Below are 10426 nucleotides of genomic sequence, written 5' to 3'. Positions count from 1 at the left end.
TCATTAAACATGAAGCGATTAACACCAAGACCATGATATACGCCGTGTTCATCGACTTAAAGATGGCCTTTGATGCAATACCTCGGCAAAAATTATGGCCGAAGCTTAAGGCATGGAACTGTCCTCCGAACATTCTTGAGCCCATCAAACTACTATACTCAGACACTTCAATAAAAGTCAGGCTCATAAAACAAGGAATGACCACTGAAGCAATATCAACATTTAACGGACTAAAACAAGGATGTCCCTTAGCAGCGACTCTTTACAATCTCTATACATCAGATATTGACCAACATCTGAAAAACAATAAAGCAAACCCCCCAAAAATCAATTCAACCCCTGTATCCATAATGGCTTATGCAGACGACATTGTCTTAATGGACAAAACCCCATATGGCCTGCAACTTTCACTCACAGCTCTGAGCAACTACATGACCCAAAATGATCTAACAATCAATATCACTAAAACAAAATCTATGCAACTGACGAAATTTCAAAATAAAGCTAAACAACAACCCACCTTCAATATCAATGGAAACAAGTTGGAAAACGTGACAACATTCAAGTATCTTGGCATCACGATTAACCAATCAAATACAGAAGCAGAATGGCTGGACACAATAGAACAGAAGGCGCAAGCATTAGCACGCCAAGGCTGCATCCTACACAGAAAATTCGGAAAGTTTTCATTTAAACCGATAATTGCGTACTACAAGCAAAAATACATTCCAATAATAACTTATGGCACTGAAACAATGCTGAACGCACAAGAAGTAAATTGGACGAAATTTGAGTCTATATTCTGGCGTAAGATTCTATCACTACCGAAATCGTACCCCATGCCACGAATAAGGTACGAACTTGCAACTCAATCTATCGGCTCCATAGTACGATGGAAACGTCTGGACATCTATCGTAAACTCCTGTCCGACGACAAGACACCGGCAATCAACATCCTCAAAACTAAAACGGCGACCTTAAATACCACAGTTCTATCAAAATGGAAAAAATCTATCACCAAGGAAATGGAACAAGAAGAAATACCTCAAGAACTTTTAACGAAGCGTCCCCAACATGCCAAAGTCAAACTCCTACAAAATGACTGGATCAAAACCATCGAACAGAAAAACTCCTATAAGCGGACACTACACTGTAACAAGGACAACAGAAAACTAAATGAACCACAACCATACCTACGATTATTTCCCGATCCAGTGATTAGATCAATATTTTTGAGAATCAGATTGAATATCCTGCCGACAAACTACTATTTAGCCATAACAAACCAGATCCCCAAAACAAGGAACTACTGTCGGTTTTGCGAAATTGAAACCATACCGGAGACCATATTCCACCTAGTCATGGAGTGTCCGGCGCTGGCAGATCAACGCAGGCAATTTGGATCCCACTTCGATCTGGCTTCACAAGAATTGGACGAAGATGAAAGATGGAATACTATCCTTAGCGGAACAAATAACAAATACATATTTACAGTTGTCCTTTTTCTGACTAACATTCTGGATCTCAAGCAAAGAAAATTGTAAAGCCCTTCTTACATTTTCTTTGCTATCGTATAAGATTCACAATGATGCAAAAGTTTATCATTAAACTAAGACATCAAAAAAAAAATAAAATAAATATAGACGCATTTAGAGACGTGGTTATAGCTAACTACAAAAGGACATTGAGGATCAACCCACATGAAGACAACAATTAACTCAATGATTACCTGGACAGCACAGCCCATCTCAGAAACAACATATGGTATCAACACATGAAGGAAGTAGGACGAAGTAAATCAGAAGGAGAATGCTTCGTGTGTGCGCTCCTTCCGTACAGCATGGGAAAATCCAAGATCTTCGTGGCTGTAGAATTTGATGTCCCCATAGCACACTGTATGTCACACGTAGCAATGTGCAACACCAGAGGACAATTTATGGGAAGAGACGCTTCACTGATATGGGACACCGAAAAGGACTACCCAGATGAAGATGGCTACGTCCAGGACATTAAAACAAGAAACAGGGCGCACACCAGGAATCACGTGATCAGATACAAGAATCCTGACTTCAAAGGATCAGGAACACAATGGGTAACAAACCCGAGACTGAACATTCAAGGAAAAACTGCAGAAGAGGCACAAATCTGGAAGAACAGAGGCCAAATGCAGATCTGGGGAACAGTGGTTTCCCCAAATGGATGAGAAGAAGGAGTAGTGATCTGCCGAGCTTGGATGGTCTTTGGAGCCTGCAAGGAAGCAATAGAAAACTCTCAAAAACTGTGCAAACCGCTATGGCCAAAGCTAGTAAAGTTACTAACATGGGTCGAAGATAGAGGGGGACCCCTGCAGATAGTGCCACTCGAGAGCCCGAAACTATGCTTCAGAAACAATGGCACAAGGAAGATGGGAGAGAATCTAAACTGCGGACGAATCTTTGAAGCCCCAGGAATGACGCAAGGGACCGCAGTTATTATGGATCATTACTGGGTGTGTGGATCCAAAGCTTACATAAAGTTGCTGAAATATTGGGGAGGCATATGCACACTAGTGAACGTCCACGTTCCTGCACTAGTGATCCCGAAAAATGACCTGAGTATTGACAGTTTCCCAAAGGGGGGAAGCTCATCTGAGAAAAAGGAGATCTGCGGAACTGGTATCCAGGATGAAAAGAGAGAATTACTTTTCTACCAAATCAGAAGAAGCATTCCATGCAATCCCATACAAGCACAGACTGATTAGCCTCACCTCAACAGTATTCACAACACTACTCCTGCCCCATGTCCAAGTTGGTGTAAATACGAAATGGTTGCAGATAACCAGATGGGAGTTATTGCAGACCATCAACTCTACTATAAAGGGATTTAACGCGATCAAAGAAGAACTAAGAGCAATCCGACTGATGATCCTCCAGAACAGATATGTACTAGACATGATCACAGCAATGGATGGAGGTGTTTTTGCAAAAATCGGAGAATCATGTTGCACATTTATACCATTGCACGATGAAGAAAATGAAACCCTGACAGAAGCCATAAGTATGTTGACAAACCTGAAAAACCAAATGATCGATGAAAGTGCTGAAGTGGATGATGACAGCTGGTTTGGAGCCCTATTCACATGGGTCCCACAATGGATGGCAGATATATTCAAGTTTCTGGGAGCTTTACTAGCAATGGTACTGCTAGGATGCTGTGTTATCAAGATAATCATTACACAGTGCCAGAAAACTGTGAAGAAAGCCATAGGGATGAAAATAATGGTTGATGTCGAACCAGGATGGAAACCCAGGGACCTGACTGATGAAGAAATAAGAGACTTTGTGAAGGCCAGCAAATTTGCGCCAGAAGGAACAATGTTCACATATCCTAAGAAACGAAGAAGGTATGAAGGAAAATGGATCTACTGCAGTCCAAATGGGCAATGTCAGCTAATGACATGGAACAAAGACGAACATGTGAAAACAGCAGGGAGTTTGAAAGGGGTGATAAAAATATGGACTCGAAAGACTCACACATTCACACCATTGTGTACAAACCCTAAAGCCGATGAACATGACACAGAAGAATCAAAGGAAATAAATGCAAAAGAGATTGCAGAAGTGGTCGATGAACCGACCAAAGGGGGGAGTGTAGAGGAAGTCCTAGACATGGCCTGCACCACTGCCCCTCATTTCGAGGTACCAGAAACAGACTAGCCAAGGTATGTGACGTATAAGGAGCAGATGAACCAACAAAGAACTGCACTGGGACTCTGCCCAGTGTACATCAGAAGATCCATACCAGTAGAAGCGCCCATAACCAGACAGCCCTGAGCAGCACAGTACCCTATTAGACAGCAGTACCAGCCGTTGAGACGAAATGAAGAGTACCTACAGACGGTCCATGAAGAGACCCAAAGAGCTGTAATGGAAGGCCAGTGGAAATGACACAAGGGCCAGGACAGACTCACGAATGAACGAAAGCAGCTATCGAAGATAGCACGCCAGTGCGAGTAGCTATGAAAATAGATTTAATGGACACAGGAAAGAGACGATGTTAAAACGTGAGGAAACGTTGCTATGAAACAAGGTGGAAGTAACCAACCAGTTAACACATGTAAATAGGCTTGGCCCGCAAGAAGCTAAGAAAACGATACTGCTTGTAAAGCTTAGTAGAAGAATAGAACGGCAAGCGCCAATTAAATCTACCTCAATAAGGCACGCTATACAAGTGCGACTCCATTTTGTAAAAGCAGAAGTATGCCCAGGCGGCCAGAGGACTAACAGGCCTGGTTTCATATCCCAGCCAAAGCCAGGAGAAGGAGCGGAATCAAAACTCAACAAAGAGCAGCTCATGCCTGGGAAATCGAGGTCAACCAGAGAAAGGGAGGAGAGCGTCAGCTGACAGGATTCGAAACTTCAGAGCATACCAGCCTGCCCCGTGAAGGTCAAGATAAGGGAGGCCCATGCAGGTGGCGAGGCCGAAAACAGAATTAAATACACTAAAAGCTGGAAACTGAAGCAGATTCACAGTGAACAGACATGTGACATAGAAAGGCGCAAAGAATTACCAACGTCTGATGTCACCCAGATCCAAGGGTGCCAAAACTTCTCCAGATAAGAGGCTACATTTTCGAGGTCATGCCCAGCCAACTAATTGACACATAGCCCCAAGATACTGATTGATGGAAGGGAGGCAGGGTGAAACTTGGGACACCAGGCACCTGGGTGTCCATTCTACATGCTGCTAATTAAAAGTGGAAATTTATGTGGGGTGTAACCTGCCCAATCACAATGGACCAAGTTATCTAGAGTCCTATATATCGTAGAAACAATGAGATGTCGTACTTGTAGTGACGTCTATCACGTGTGATGTAGAGGGAGGGGTGTAGACACCCACCCGATAAGAGTTATCCAATCCGCATGCTCCATTATCACATACAGATATAACACCTATATTTAAGTTACCTTTACTAACCAATTATATTGCATTACAAGTTTTTTAGAATTAGACGTCAATGATGACGAGTTTTGTGTATAAAAATTGCTGTTCAACTGAAGTTCCTGGAAGTCGGAGCGAGACAGGTGATCGCAACGATGCTGATTCCCAACTGCTTCCCTGTTTGATGTACTTGTCATTAAACAGACTTCCCTTTGCCAAATTACTGAGTCCTCATTATTGAGTTGTGTTGGAGTAAGTGAATCCTGCAACCCCATGCCTCACGTGGTGCAGCTATCTTGTTTTAAAGGTACTGGAGGGTAAGCACTGACCTATGGGCCCGTCGGTGGATATCTCGTCCTCTTACCCAAGCCTGCAGCTGGCTGTTTCTACTCCCGGTGCCCCACTTCTACTTGGTCTACTTTCCCTATTTTCTCTGACCAAGACATACTGGGGGCTATTCACCCTCTCAAATCAGACTCTCCAGCTGATGCCATTCCTCTGGCTCACCTGAAGGACATTTCAGGTGATTTGATTGCCCAATTTACCAGAGCAGTTAATGCATCGTTCCGTGATGGAGATATTCCCAACACTCTGAAGCACTCGCTGGTGATCCCCCAGCTCAGGAAACCCTCCCTGGACCATGCGATGCTTCCCAACCTTCATTCTATCTCTCTCCTGCCTTTTCTTATGAAGGTACTGGAGGCTGTGGTCTTGCCCCTGCTCTCTACCTTTCTGGAAAACTCTGGGTTTTTTGACTCCTTCGAATCGGGTTTCTGGCCTGGGAGGGGAACTGGACTCAGTCCTAAACACTGTGCTGGATGACCTAGCTCGCCTGGTGGATCAGGGTGGTGTCGAAGCAGTACTATTGTTAGATCTTTTGGCTGCATTCAATACGGTTGCTCACCCCACCCTGATCTCCCGTCTATCTGCAGCTGGTCTATCTGGCCAAGTCTTGGTGTGGGTTTCTGCTTTCCTGGCCGATCACTCTCAGTCGGTCTCTCTTCCTCCTCTCCGTTCCAAACCAGTGCTGCTGTCATGCAGAGTCCCTCAGGGATCCGCTCTTTCACCAATACTATTCAACATTTACATTAGGCCACTTCTCCTTATTTTCTCCCATGGGTTCCGATACTATTCCTGTGAGGACGACACACAGATCTTGGTCCGCCTGGATCTCACTCGATATGATACGGCGGCGTGGCTTAGGAGGTGTTTTGAGGACCTGGGATCCTGGATGGCAGCCAATTGGTTAAAGTTAAACCACAACAAAACGGAGGTTCTTGTCATTGGGACAGCCTCCTCTCTTTCTTTTTGGACAACCGATTTCTAGCCTGTTTCCCTCGGTCCTTTCCTTCTTCCGTCCTCTTCAGTAAAGAATCTGGGGGTAAAAATGACTTCATCTCTCTCCATGTATGAGCAGGTGGTGGCGGTCTGTAAGGCTGGTCACTTTAAACTGCGAATCCTTCGAAATGTTCTTCCTTTTATTCCGGTTAAGTTTCAAGCTCTGGTGGTGGCCACACTTATCCTGAGCACAGTGGACTACTGCACCTCACTTTACCTAGCTTAGCCACGTTTTCTCATCAATCGCCTTCAGCTACTCCAGAATGCTGCTGCCAGGTCCATCCTCCATCCTCCTTTTGGAGCCTACATGTCTCCTCTGCTTAGACAGCTCCACTGGCTGCCTATTGAGAAACAGATTATTTTCAAATCCATGTGCATTGTTCATCGTGCCTTCTACAGACCAGGGGCAGAATATCTACAGGCTAAGTTCCTGCGCTATGTTCCTGTTCCCGCGCTATGCTCCCGCTCGATGTCTTCAATCTCAGTCTGCTCTCCAGTAAGGGTGGTTGTGCCTTCTCAGTGGCTGCTGCAGAGGCCTGGAATGCTCTATCTCATTCTCTCTGTGCGACTGTTGATCATCTCACATTCAGCCAGTTATTGAAAACTCTTTTGTTTTAAACCTCTCTTTATAAAATTTGCTGTCTCCTTATTGCCAGCGCCAAGATGCCCTCGGGCGAATGTGTGCTTAACAAGTATCAATAACATAACATAACATAAAACTAACCTCAGGTGATTGAAACTCTGCATAAAACAATACACTTTGCCATGTAAAACAACATTGAAACCATGATTAGAATATGCTTCATCTAAAACATCTCAAACCCTACTACATGATAAAAACACAACTGGAAAACTTTAATAAGAAATACAAATTCCTGCAAGCATAAAAATCAGACAACTGAAAACAACTTTCTCAAAAGAAAAGAGTCATTCTAACATTCCCCAAAAACCTCACTGACAGGTTCAAATCCACGTCCCTATTCAAAACAAAAAAGTGTCTGACCAATTCATCTTCTGGCTCCTCTCCATATTATTGTGTCACAGGTTTGTACAGCAATTTGGGCAATGTCTATTAACATCACCGAACTTGTTCTTGCAGGCCACAGGAACTCCTCTTAGTCCTGAAACACATCACGTCTTTTAAGTTAAGTGATGATCCTGGAGAATCACAGCCTTCGCTATTGCCAATGTCCTGAAAGCTCAGGAAGCAGTCTCTACGCTTGCTTTGGTAATTTCCCAAATGGTTCTAGGTGTAGGATTGGTCCTTTTCAAATGCTTCCTTTGACACAAACCAAAGACACCACCCTGGGCACCATTGACTCACGGCTCTGTCTCCTTTATGTCTTCCAAAAAGCACCAACTCTTTGATGCTCCCTGGAGGAGATGGTCCTTTAGCTCGTGGCTGGCCTCCTTCCAGATCCATTGTGCAGCATTCCCACAGAAGGTACTGTGCTGATTCTTCTGCACCGCGTCCTTCTCTCCAGCATTGGAGACTTCTCACAAAGGTTTGTCTATACACTGTACCCCTTACAAGGAGAACTTCATGTATCACCTGCCCGTACAAATATTGAAGTGTGTTCAAATGATTTGCATGGGTTGCAATCTTCCCCCTTTTTTTTCTTCCTCCAGTAAATAATGAAGAACCGGGAATACCTTTTACATTTGACCAAATACTTGTTTCTTGTTCATGAAGCACATTTTCAGTTAAAATCTTTTCAATCATTCTATACCTATATGGAACATTAAAACAAATGTGTACCATTTTCACAGGACTTGCAATATATAATTTCCTTAAGACATCATACTTTATAAGACGTGCTGGTTCATATTCCTAAAAAAGAACAATTGTAAATGTTTAACTAAACAAAATAAAACAAACAAATGTGGAACTTATTTTCCTACTTCTTATAAAGTACTTCTCTCTGTTTCTTCTCCAAATTTCCTCCCTAAAAAACTGCTTCAACTTCCTGGTTAATTATAAGGCAACTTTCCAGCAGAGTAAAACATGAGAAAACATAAATGAACACCTCGGCAGGATAGCTAAGGGGCAATGTGCTCGCCTTGGAAGCAAAACAGAAAGGAGCAAAACAGGTTCGATCCGCGCTAAGCGACCTCTGGGTACTAAGCACGTTATAAATAACCTATCATATCATGTCACCTGCAGTATCACAAAATGAATTATTATAACTCTTTCTTCTAATGATAATGCCTGTTATGAAAGCCCCGCGCTTGCCTCCTGGCCATTTAGCCCGTTCGTTTTTCTGCCTCTCTCTTCTTGCAACGCTGGCGTTTGCCTTGGAGAAACAGGCTCCCAGCCTCCCGGTATTGTGGCGATCATGTGACTTATCAGCCGCTACTATGGCGGGGTAGACTCCACCCCCACGCACAGAGGAATAGTTTGAAGAAGCTCATATAGGGCAGAACGCTGCTTCTAATTAGCGTTTACCTTGCTATACCTCCTAAATCTTTATCGCATTTGCTCTTGACCATGGTATGTCCCCTGAACTCTCTTTTCACTACTCCCTTTTGGATTTGTCAGACCTCAACTGTTCGGCAGCGGTTCCGTCTGTCTGTCGAACCCCTGCGCCATTCCGGTACTGTAATTCAGCTGCAATTGGAAGCACTGGTGATCTGTCACGGACGCCGCAGTTTTTCAAACAGCCACCAGCGTCTGTGAGCAGCTTCCCTTCACCGCAATACAGCAACCAGCCTCCAACGTTCTGCGAGCCGCTTACCTTCACCGCGGTGCACCTACTAGCCTCCAACGTTCCTGCAGCCGCTCGCTCTCACCGCGGAAGCTGCCATTTGCATCCCGTGTGCCGCACCAGTGATCATTTCTGCTTCCTTGGAAGGATAAGACACTTCACTCTAATCCTGTTATTTTCTGCAGAGAGTATTACTTAGTTCATTTGAATCTCGCTCTTATACTTCCTGAGACCCGTTTTGTTCGTCTCCTTGGAACGCTCCATATTCCTAATTTGGACTGAGCTATTCCAGCTTAGAAAACGTGGACATATCACTCCACGGCAATTGTTGTGCACTCCTGAACGCTATCCTTCTACAGTGCACCACCCCGAACCTCCTTGCGTCCCTCGTGCCGTTCAGGGTAGCCTCCTGTACTAACTTCCCTTTTTTATTTTATCCTGTCGTTGTGGATCCTCTAATCTCTTACCAATTGTTGTGCCATTTTGGGGTGCTAGACAGGTATTCTGCAGAATAATCTACCTTCTCTCTCTTCCCAGTCCTTTGGTCCCGACTATCAATCCTTGCTACCATTACAACTTCCACAAGGCTTTTTTCAGGTAGTCCGCTATCTTTCAGAAATAGCTAATTGTTTTACATACCACAGGCTAAAACTGTGTTTCATTTCTTTCCTACAGCCTTGGTGTGGCGGGGAGGGTATCCCCGCTCTTTTGGGTAACAACTCTTTTGATTGTAGTATCATAACAACAAAGGGGTGTGTTGCATTAAAAAGTTCCTCAGGTCGAGGAGGTGTGGTTCTGGAACGTTCCCCAAACGGAACTATCCTAGCTTAGACTGAAAACATACCAGAGCAGCTCCCTCTCCTCTGGTGTCCTAAGATTGAGCAACGCCCGACCTGTTCGACTAGTGGTGAGTAACAATGCCGCAGAATGCTAACATCCTATTGGCTTTCAAAATGTTACCACCTTTTCCTCCCACATTCTTGAACCTCCATCTGAAGAATCAAATTGTAATCCGATAAAGAAATTTGAATACGGTCTGTAAGAACATTTGACTTCTACTCAGTGGTCGCTCCCAAATCCCATCCCACATGCCTTAGCTCTTCTCTACAGACACAGCACAAAGCCCTTCAGCATGAACCAGAGCTCGATTCACAAAATATTAATTTGTACATATCAAATTCATGTCATCCATATACATTGCACAGTCAATCCCAGTCAATCCCTCTACCACCCGGTATATGCACTTGAGATAAACTATCATCATTTTCTAACATCTTCCCATCTTCCCTTTGCCCCGTTCAACTAATCCAGAATAAGACTGCAAGATTTATCCTTGGCCTCAAGCCAAGGGACCCCATCTCTCCAGCCCTAAAATCTCTCCACTGGCTCCTGGTTGCTACAAGAATCAAGTTCAAGATCCTCTGCATCCTCCACAAGGCTTTATGGGGCCTGGGACGCCGCTA

The sequence above is a fragment of the Ambystoma mexicanum genome, chromosome 9 (assembly GCF_040938575.1).
Source record: "Ambystoma mexicanum isolate Mex_15411 chromosome 9, UKY_AmexF1_1, whole genome shotgun sequence".
Lineage (NCBI taxonomy): Eukaryota > Metazoa > Chordata > Amphibia > Caudata > Ambystomatidae > Ambystoma > Ambystoma mexicanum.
Note: the sequence above shows the minus strand (reverse complement) of the source record.